Below are 11402 nucleotides of genomic sequence, written 5' to 3' on the forward strand. Positions count from 1 at the left end.
GCGGCTGGGGCGCTCCAACGGGGTCCCACTTTCCTCCTGCAGCTTTGTGGGGGCCCACTTTGCGCCCACCTTGTGCTGTTGGGGCAGTAGCCCAGAGAGGGTCCCCAAGTCCCCAGGGTGCACAGCCGGCAGGGAGCAGGGGTCTTAATGCAGGCTGTGCTCCTAGCCCTGGGTTAAAGACAACTGCTCTTCACACTTCCCCGCCCCTGCCATGCTGCGTGAAGAAGTAAACAGGAACGTCCCAGAATGATGCTGCCCACACAGTCTTTCAATTTTAGGTGAGTCACCATTTAGGCACCCAGACATTTTGTGTGGGATTAGGGATTTTTCAGCCAGTCTTTACCCAAGCTGTGCTGGTTCTGTGCAGGGAAGCCGTGGCCCCCCCAGGGGACCAGCAGCCCTGTGACAGGCCCGAGACCCCTCTGAGAAAGGCCAGAGGGCAGGCACCACAGCGGCGCGGACAAAGACCCCCTCATCCCACATGCCAGGCCCAGGTGCTGGCCGGCCTCCGTGTGCGTGGGTGGCAAGTTCACAAAACACACCTGCACAGGTGACTTCAGGGTCCAGAACACAGCGGTTCTGGCCGCACAACCCCCCACCTCGGCAAGTGGGGAAACAGAGGCACAGGCACAGCTCGGCTCAGGCGGTGCGGCAAGTGCCACAGACGGGCCCACATAGCCAACACCGCTCTAGAGGCGGGAATCCGCCGGCGACAGGTGCTGGTGGCTTCTGTCCCGCGCATCCTGGCTCACGGACGTCGTATTCTCGCTGTGTCTGTGGGGAAAGAGCGGGTCCTGAGCTCTGCGCGGGGACACTGGTCCACGGGGGGTCCACCTCTGAGACCTCATCTAATCTCCCCACCCAGGGGATCCTGCCTCTGGGGGCGGGGTGTCCACCGGAAGACTCCAGGGGGACACAGACATTCTGTGGACACACGTGGGAGCGTGGGCCGCAAGGCCAGACTCCGACCTCGGCCGCGCTGCGTCCTCTCCTGCCACCTCCCTGGGAGCCGGCTGTGGGGCTCGGGGGGCTCCTCACCCCAAAAAAGAGTACGGTGGTACTGACCTGGTCCTGTTCTGCACTTTACAAATACACACTCATCTGGATCCTCTTCATGTCGTGCGGAGAGGGCGTGTGGTCGCGTCTCCCTCGGGGAGGGGCTGGGAGCCGCCGGGGCTGGGCGTGGAACCCAGGGGACCATGCCCGGAGCTAATCCATGTGGCTCTGTCTGGTGGGTGAATGTGGGGGCGGCCATCGGATGTGCTTGGGCAGTCCGCCCCACCCTGGGGACCGAACCAGCAGCCCCAGCCCGCCGTGTGCCTGCAGCGGGGAACCTGCTGTCCCTCCCTGAGCCTACGAAGGGCGACAGGAACCTGGTGCGTCTGCGGGGTTGAGATGGAGGCACGGCACACAGACCCTGGCGCCCACCGCCCTCTCTCCACAGGCATCTGCCAGGTGCCATGACCGGTCGCCATATCTTGGGGCTCATAGCAGCAACAGGACTCCTGTCCTGTGTCCGGATGTCTCTGGGCTCCACAGAACATTCTGCCCTGGCAGCTGTCCAGACTTGCAGCCGGGCAGTGGCTGAGCCAGGGGCCCTCCACGGGCCTCGGGTCCTCGTATCACTGCTGTGACCTTGTCTCTGAGGTCAGGTGGGCTCGCTCCTGCCGAGGTCTCGGGCCGCCCTGAGCCACAGGATGGGAACAGATCCCACCTCTCCAGGTGACTGAGTGTCCGTCCACATTCTACAAAAAGCACAGGAGACTCGAGGTCTTGTGGTGGGCAGCTTGGAAAATCCGACAGCTCCCACTGCATAAGGGAGACCCCAGGGCCCTGAGCTGCTCTGAACGTGGACTTCCAAACACGTTTTTGCTGAGAGCCCAGTTTCGGGTGTCTGGGGTGTGGACGCAGGAGGAGCCAGAGAGGACCTGTCATGCGGTGACCCCCTTACCCCCCCTCCAGGCTGGGGCAGAGGAGCCTCACCCCTCAACCTCCTGGACGCGTCTGTCACTCAAAAGCATGAACCCATCTCAGGCCTCTGCCTTTGCTTCTGCAGCTCCCCGGGCCCTCCCTGGTCCTATAGAGGCCCCTGCAGGCCTGTCTTGGTCCGGGAACAGGGCGGGGGGTTCCCACCAGACGGGTCCTGGAGGGTGAGGACCCGTGACCCTGTCCCAGGTGTGGACTTGGTGGGGAGGCCCGGCTGAGCCCAGGGTCTCGGGGTGTGAGAGCCACGTGCTGGGGGGCGGCCTCGGCTGTGGAAGCCACGTCTCCGCACAGTGATCGGGAGCATGTGCCCAAGCTAGCCTCCGCCCGCGTGGATGGAAAGGGTGCTTCTGGGGTTTGGAGCTGGGAAAGCAGGGCGGCGCCTCAGGCAGACGCTTGACTGACCTCATGTGGCCCTACAGCAGCGGGCAAGTGAGACGGAGCGGGGGCAGCCCAGGACCCTCTTCCTCAGAGTCCCCGGGCCGTGGAGCAGCCCCAGCAAGGAGGCAGGACCTGCGGGCACACTCAGCACAGCTGCCGGCCATCCCCGACACCCCCAAGCAGGAGAGCTGATCTCCAGGCTCCTCAGCCGCAGCTGCAGCCCATGGGTGACTCATGGCCTCCGCCTCTGGGCATGACAAAGGACCAGGAGAGGGTCCGTCAGACCTCATCCATGCATCCCACCCCGCACTGGAGACATGTGGCAGAGCCAAGGCCCTATGGCCTCACGCAGAGCTGGCTGCATGGCTTGGGCACACACACCTCCCCACGTCCATCCACTGTAGAGGCGCTCACGGAGCACCCACTCCATTCCACGTGCTGTTCCAGGCAGTCCCCATGGGCAACTCCTCCTCCATTCGGACCTGGCCTGCTGCCAGGTGGGGCTCTTTGAAATCAGCATCTGTCCGGCGAGTCAAGGGCTGTCCTGGGCCCTTGGGGGGAGGGGCGAATCAAGGCGGGCTCTGAGGGGTGCGACCCCCTTGCATCTCCTCGGGATCGTGGATTGGCATCTTTGTAACGTCCCTCCAGTTCCAGCCCCAGATGCGTCCCAGAGAGACTCATGTGAGGAAACAGGAGTGAGACATGAACGTGCAAGTCTGGACCCAGCTGTCGGGCCATGGTCAGAGCAAAGCAGTTCCCAGTATGGAGCTGGTGGGGAGGGGGGGCAGCCTGGGCAGCGGGGGGGGGGGGTCGGCCGCCCCACACGCGGCCCGAAACGGCGCTCGTCCACACCACGGTGAATGAGAAAAGCATGTGCGACACCATCCCTGTGCTATTGTTAAAAGACGGTCAAAACAGGGAAAATCATGACTCACAGAGCTATAAAAACCAAGAGGTGTTAAAGATTTTGCTCAAGGAGGGAACCAGGCAGATGTTAGGAAGTTGAGAGAAAACTTGAAAGACACCCATACGGAGGAGAAGTACTGAGACAGATAAGTGAATGGAAGAAAATCTGGGATTTCCCGTGGGATTGGAGGGGAGAGTGCGGGAGCCCGGTGCACAAGGAAGAATTTGCTCGTCCGTTACGTAGCTCGCGGAGAATTTTCGAAGACAGCTCGCTGGCTCAGGAGGTGGGGGTGGGTACTGGCACAGGTGCCCCATGGGAACCCCCAGGGCAGCCCCCGGACTCCCCGGACGGCTCCTCTCCTGGGCGGGCCACCACAGGCCCCAAGTCTCAGGAGGATTCTAGCCATCAGCTAGTTGGGTCTGGGTCTCTCATCCGCCGACCTCTCCACGGCGGAGAGGCATTTAATCCAGTTAGGATGATGGGTCTGCGGGGACTCTGATGGGATTGTAACCGGGCCGGGAGGACCTGGCCGAGAGGCGCTGGCTCCGTCTCCCTCTGTCTTCCCCGCTGTCTGTCCTCCTGCCTGTCTCCATTGTTTCCACGTCGATCTGCTTTGATTCCTCTTTCTCTAGGAACTTTTCCTGGTTACCCTCTGACCTCCACACACACCTTATAGTCGCAAAAGTCTATTTTAAGCCGAAAACTTATGTTCAGCCACACACGAAACCCATCTGCTTAAGCTCCCCGTCCCACACACACCTTTCACGGTATTTTGGTCACAGTCTGTTATCTCTTCCTACTGTGTGTATTTTAACATATTTATTAGTCATCATTATTTTTATTTTTATTTTTTTTAAAGATTTTCTTTATTTATTTGACAGAGAGAGGTCACAAGTAGACAGAGAGGCAGGCAGAGAGAGAGAGGAGGAAGCAGGCTCCCCGCCGAGCAGAGAGCCCGATGCGGGGCTCGATCCCAGGACCCTGGGATCATGACCTGAGCCGAAGGCAGCGGCTTAACCCACTGAGCCCCCCAGGCGCCCCCATCGTTGTTTTTCATACTGCGCGTATAGCTTCTGTACTAGGGCTCGAAGGGGCCCTTGCCATCGTCGGGTATTGCCTGTCTATAGAGTCACCCGCACGGGTGAGCTTCTCACTTTCTTGGACTATTGTGTTGTCTTGTTGTACACTGTGACGCCAGTTTTATAGAACTCACAAGCAAGCAGACCTGGAAAATACATCCAGTTAGACACCCAGACAAACCCATACGGGTCCGTATCCCCTATGTGCCCACGGTGCTTTGCAAACCCCGGGGCATGGGTGCTCCTGATGGAGAGGGTGCTCTCTGAAGGGGCCGGACACAGTGAGCTCTGTGTGACCGGCTTCTATCAAGTTCAGGACCAGCAGGGCTCCTGCTCTGGCAAGAAGTGCAGGGTCGGGGGGGGGGGCGGCGGGGGTCTCCCAACAGCTTCTGAGGTCTGGGAAAACCCTGTGTCTTGAGCAGAGTGGTGTAAAAATTATCCTTAAGATGAGAGCACTTAATGCGTGTTGGGGTCGCCAGGTTGACAGTCACAACAAAGGAAGGGCAGACACGAAACAGAGGCCGCTGCCACCTCCAGCTGAGAGGCTGAGACTGTGGCATGCCCCCTCCCCCGCGGCTTCAAGGTTGTGCGGTGTCCTGTTGTGCTTTCTATGTGCATTGAACCCGTAAGAAAAAGTTAACATACAGGAGTGCACAGTAACACTCGGTATTCTTCACTCTCTCGCGCGCAGTATCTTTCCCTTTCCGTGAAGATTTACGGCTCTAGAGAAGTGGGATGCACAGCACGTGGGTCCGTGATTGGCCGCATTTTGCCACGTTGTTTCACTTATTTCTGTCTTTGCCAAAGGTGTTTCCCAGTAAAATACAGACATCAGGACATGTTACTCCTCAGGACTCGGTTTATCTCGTGAAGAGTAAGGATGTTTTCCTACCAGAGGACCAGTGCCCCAATGTCCCGTGACTCCCACCCACCATCAAATCTGCCCCCTTCGTCCCTTCAGACGTCTTCAGGGTTGGTCTGTCCGGCCCAGGACCCGGTCCAGGACCACGGGCTAGGTTTGTAAATCTTTGAATCCATGACGGCCCCCTATTTCCTGCCCACCTTTGCCCCGTTGACAGCTGGGACCCTGGCTCGGGTGGGAGGTGGGAGTGTGGACTGAGTCCCCTGAGGCGGCCAGGCCCAGCGGCAGGGGACAGTGAGCCCGCAGGAGCGCCCAGCGGAGGAGCTGGGGCCGGCGTGGGCGGGGCCTCGAGGCCCGGGGGAGGCAGGTGAGGCGGGGTGGGGCGGGCGGCAGGGCAGGGCTGGGAGGCGCTGAGTGAACACGTCAGGCCAGACGCAGGGGCTGGAGGGCCGCCCGACTGCGTGAATCACCCGTCGGATATGCGCGTGCGTGTGCGGGCACTTAGACTCGGGACCCGCAGACAGAGGATGACTCCCCGCCGGTCCGTCAGGTGACCTACGGTCACAAGCAGCCACTCAAATCCGTGCAGGTTTGTATCTTGGTCCCACTACGTGCTCCCTGCCGCGGAGGGGGCGGGGGCTTGCTGCGCCCGGTCCCCCATGAGCATTTGGGAGCCCTTAGAGCTCCGTTCCAGAGGCAGAAAACATTGCTCCCACTGACGATCGGTCAGCCAGAACCGATGACGGGCCTCGAAGCCCCAGAAGGCCGGAGGCCGGTGAGTACCAGGCCCCAGGAGCTGGGACAGTGGAGGCACACTCAGAGATCAGGGCCCCCTTGTACCCAGGAGAAAGCAATTTTAAAAAAAGGATAAAAGTAGGTTGCTTAAGGTGTCACACCTGGTTCTTGGGAAGCAGGGAGGGTTGGTCCTAAGGAGGACAGGTGTGGTGGGTGTGGCTGTCCGGGCCTGAGCTCCTGCCCCGCACACCTGCATGAGAGCTTTGCCCTGCTGTGTCAGAAGGCTGGAATCTGGCTCTGGACGCTTGGCTTGCGAGGCTGGAGGCCCCTTAGTCCCTGGGGAGGCCATGCTGTTGATGATGTGGGCCCTGGACCAGGGCCTCGTGGCCTCTGCCGAGCCCCGGCTCTGCCCAGTGCTGGGGTGGGGGGGTGTCTTTTCACCTCCCCCAGCCTCCGTTTTGTCCCCTGAGTCAGATGTCCTGCACCATCTCTGTGCCCCTACAGACAGACCTGTGAATGGTGAGCCAGGCTCAGGTTCCTGGAGGCTGGTCCCTTCTCCTGGGTTTGGCCAATGGAAGGTCCGCAGCTGGCGGAGCCCCTAGTCCCTACTTCTGCTGGCTCCCAGCTCTGAGTTCTACAACCAGGGCTTCTGCCAGCCCCCCCACCCCACCCCTCCTCGGCCCACCAGCTCCAGCCCTTCCCCGCAGGCCGTGCAAGGCCCCAGCTCCTTGCACGTAGCCTCCTCACTAATGTCCCGGGCAGCTCTTTGGAGCAGGACTGTTTCTCACTAGAAAGCTGACGGATACAGGGGACTCGTAATGCTGTTCGTGGGGTCTGGGAGCGAAGACAGGGCCCGTGCCTGTGACCATTCCCACAAGCGTCCCCTGAGGGCTCCGTGCGTCCAGCTGCCGGTTTATGTCCTGGGGGGGTCCCTTAGGTCTTGGAGTTCTCATTCCGGGACAGAGACAGACCATACACCGTAATAAGTGAAACAGAAGTTTTGTTAGACGGTGAAGGTCATTCTCCAAAGTGATGTCCCCAAGAACCACAGGCACTGAAGGAAAAAAGTCCGGGCACTAACATTTTCCATATGGCCAAAGGTGGGGAAAAAACCCAATACCTGTCAACTGACAGTTAAAGAAAGCAAGGGTGTTCTACCGCAAAGTGGGACGTTATTCAGCAGTAACGCGGGGTGAAGCCGGTTTGGTCCCATGCAGACTAGCCCGGTAGACCTCGCATGGCGCCAGATAAGCCAGCGTCTGCCGAATGACGGGCAAACCCGAAGAAGGAAGCTTTGTGGCTGTGCGGCGTGGGGAGCGCGGTGCTGTCGTGGGGATGGGGGTTCCCTCACTGCGATGAGACCGATCGGGAATGAGCAGAGGTGATGACTGCAGAACCCTGAAGTTACCCCCAAACCCCTGAATTCGATGCTTTTAAATTGTGAATTGGATGGTATATGAGTTATAGATTTTTTTTTTTTTTTAACCTAAAAGAAAACGGAGCGCAGCCTCATCTGCCTGCCTCCAGACAGGGCGCATCAGAAGCCTCTGGGGGCGTCCGCGGGAGGTGTGGGCAGCACCTGCCCCCCGTGCCCGTTGCTGGGCTCACGTCTGAGCTCCGCATTTACTGGCAGGAGACCTTGGGCCAGGCCGGCCTTGGCTTTCTCACCTGGCAAATGGGGAGGTGGCAGGAGCCCCACTCACACCAGAGCCCCAGAGCCCTCCCCTAGCCCCTCAGACCCCTCCCCCCACGCTGGAGTCCCCCCAACCCAGGGCTTCTCTGGGGACTTGGAGGGACGGTTCGCAGGGCTCGAGACCACCTGCTCCATTGCGGGATGTGCTCATCACTCCAAAGTAAAGCCCTGAGCCCCTTCGCTCTAGCTCTGCGCTGGCCTCCTCCTCCTCCAGGCCCTGGCAACCAGCCACCTGCCTGTTTCCACAGTTTCCTGTCCTGGATACGCCGCGGAAATGGACCGTGCCCACGCGACCTTTGACTCTCTGTGGCTGGAGGCGGCCAGTGCGGGGGAGAGTACACATGCACGTCCGCAGGGTTGCACAAGTTGTCTTCCAGAAGATTCTAACTGAACTCCTAGCTGCCTGCGTGCCTCTTGATTTGCAGGACGTTGTCTTCATCAGGCTGGACTGATTTCATTTATACTTTGAAAATCCATGAATTCAGCAGCCCAGTCCAGAGCCAGAGAGTATAAACGGCAGCTCCCAGCGCTTCTGTGCCCCCCACCCTCCGTACTGCCCCCTGCCCCTGTCGGTGGACCCAGGGCGCTGCAGCACAGAGCAGGGGCATGAGAAGGAGGGGGCCGGCTCACACCAGGCAGGAGGGAGCCTCAGCCTCACCCCAGAGACACACCTGGGTGGCTCTCGAGGCAGCGAGGAGTGGAGGGAGGACAGCTTTGTCCATTGGGACAGCTCTGGAGCTGGGGTCCAGGGCTTGGAGGAAGCCCAGACCCCGGCCCCTGGCCTTTCCCTGTCCAAGCCGTGTGGTGACTCAGGCCACCAGGGTGTTTCTGCATGCTTTGAGGATGTCCTGCAAGGCTCGTGACTCTCTACCCTCCATCGGCGGAGTGGCTGTCCTCGGAGTCAGGCTGAGTCACCCACTGGCAGGGTGCAAACGCCGGGGGTGCCCGCGAAGGCCATCTGCAGGCACCAGTCCTGGTCTCCTTTGGGAGCTGCTGAAGGACACGGACGGGAACCCTCTGCGCCTGGAGGGTGCCCGATGGCACTTGGGGTCCCTGGGCCCGGCAGCAGCTCCCTCCTTTCTCCTCCAGGACCCCTCTGGGGGACGTTGGCACCAGACGTGCCCCTGAGGCCGGGCAGCGCGGCGGTGCCCCTGTGTGGGGTGGGAGGCTGATCCTTCCTCATCCCTGCCACCCACCACCCTGCTTCCTGTCTCCGGATTTGCCCCGTCGGGATATCTCAGGTTCCTGGAATGCACCAAGGTGTGGCCCTTGGGATACAGTTTCTCTGGCTTCCCAGGAGGCCTTCCAGGTTCCTGCGCACACTCTCTGGGTCAGTGCGCCCCCTCAAAGCGAGCTGCACAGGGTGTAATTCAGTCGTGATGAAAGGCACAAGTTCACGGCAGGTTTTTGTTTGTTTGTTTGTTTGTTTTAAGATTTTATTTATTTATTTGACAGAGATCACAAGTAGAGAGGCAGGCAGAGAGAGAGGAGGAAGCAGGCCCCCTGCCAAGCAGAGAGCCCGATGCGGGACTCGATCCCAGGACCCTGAGATCATGACCTGAGCCGAAGGCAGCGGCTTAACCCACTGAGCCACCCAGGCACCCTGTTTGTTTGTTTTTAATTTATTTGTGAGAGACACCGAGCAGCAGAGGCAGAGACGCTCCAGCGGACACCCCACTGAGCCAGGAGCCGGATGCGGGGCTTGATCCCAGCACCCTGGGGTCACGTCCCAGAGCTGACGCAGGACGCCTCATCGACGGAGCCCCCTAATGCCCCAGTTCAGTGCGTTTCGACAACTGTATGAAGCCAAGTGTCCAGCACCACCCCAGTCAGCCCGGGACGCTTCCGTCACCCCCAGAGGGCCCCGCTCTTTTCCCACGGGTGCTCCCACCCCTGAACAGCGAGCCGGGTTCTGACACCAGCACCGGGAGCCACGGAGCCTCCCAGCCACCAGCCAGCCAGGAAGCCACCCTCCGCGGGGGCCTTTGTGTCGCCGCGCAGCGGCTGGTCCACACAGCTGCTGGCCCAGACCTCTGTCCAGGCCTTCTGGTTGCTGAGAAGTCGTCCTGCAATTTGTTTCTTCTTTGCCGCTCAGGGACGTGGGTTCCCAGTTCTGGGCCATCAGCTCTCCCAATCAATTCCCTCTCAGGACTTCCTGGGAGTACCTCAGGCCGGGGGATTGCTAGGTTGTCACCGAAGTTGAAGTTGACGTGTTGAATTACAAAAGTACTGATTTTCTCTGCCTAGGGGGAGGCAGGTGTTGGGTTGAAAGTGTCCTTCGCTTAAACAAAGTCTGAAGGCCTCAGGGCGCCTGGGTGGCTCTGTTGGTTAAGTGGCTGCCTTCAGCTCAGTTCTTGTTCAGGGGCCTGGGATTGAGCCCCGCATCGGGCTCTCTGCTCAGCGGAGAGCCTGTTTCTCTCTCTCTTCTGCCTGCCTCTCTGCTTACTTGTGCTATCTCTCTGTCAATTAAATAAATAAAACCTTAAAAAAAAAAAAAAAGTCTGAAGGCCTGAATGCCAGCCTGTGCTCTGAGAAGCTTTGCCTAAATGCCCCTGGAGGAAGACAAAGACCCTTCCAGGATGAGCTCAGGGGCTGACAGGAGCTTGGGCCCCAGGGGCAGGGAGGTGCCCTGTCCTTTTGGAGGAAAGAAGCTGGCTCTGGTATATATCTCCTAATTCTCTCTGGGACCTCGCCCATCTTCCCGGGAGGTAGCTAAGTGCCCCCCCACCCTGCACGCAGCGGGAGGGGAAGGGGTCAGGGCCAGAGCAGGGGTCTTTGCAGTCCGCAAGCCCACCTCCCTGCCTGCAGGCTTCAGGCCCATCTGACAAGCAGACCCACCCCAGCTGTTGTGGTCACGGGGATGGGCAGGAACTGAGCGGAGCTCCTGGGGCTTTGCTTGGACCCGCCTGTTGGGGAGAATGACCCAGAGCTGGTAAGGAAGGGCGGTGACCTGCTATTTCATCATCGTGTCCCACAGGGTCCTTGACCAGGCCCATCTGAGGATGGTTTGGAAATTCAAGGCGAGGTGGGCCCACGGCTTCCATGAAGCCAGGTGGAAACATGGCTCCACAGGCCACCCAGACCCTGGCTCCTCTCTGCAGCCGCAGCTCTAAACCAGCCGCCTCGAGAAACGGGGGACGCTGTTGGGTTTAGTCTAGAATGTGTACAGAACTACAGCTCTAACAACCTGATTAGAAACTGGCCAGGGGCACCTGGGTGGCTCAGTGGGTTAAGCCTCTGCTTTCGGCTCAGGTCATGATCTCAGGGTCCTGGGATCGAGTCCCGCATCGGGCTCTCTGCTCAGCAGGGAGCCTGCTTCCTCCTCTCTCTCTCTGCCTGCCTCTCTGCCTACTTGTGATCTGTGTCTGTCAAATAAATAAATAAAATCTTAAAAAAAAAAAGAAAGAAAGGGGGCGCCTGGGTGGCTCAGTGGGTTAAGCCGCTGCCTTCGGCTCAGGTCATGATCTCAGGGTCCTGGGATCGAGTCCCGCGTCGGGCTCTCTGCTCAGCAGGGAGCCTGCTTCCTCCTCTCTCTCTCTGCCTGCCTCTCTGCCTACTTGTGATCTCTCTCTGTCAAATAAATAAAATCTTTTAAAAAAAAAGAAAAAAAAAAGAAAGAAACTGGCCAAAGGCTCGAGCAGGCGTCTCTCCCGGGAAGACAGAGGCCCCACGCACAGGGGAAGACGCTTGGCATCGCCAGTCACCAGGGAAATGCAAATCAACACCACTCGAGAAGCCACTTCACACCCACTCGCCTATTTT

Source organism: Mustela nivalis, assembly GCF_964662115.1.
Source record: "Mustela nivalis genome assembly, chromosome: 14".
Classification (NCBI taxonomy): Eukaryota; Metazoa; Chordata; class Mammalia; order Carnivora; family Mustelidae; genus Mustela; species Mustela nivalis.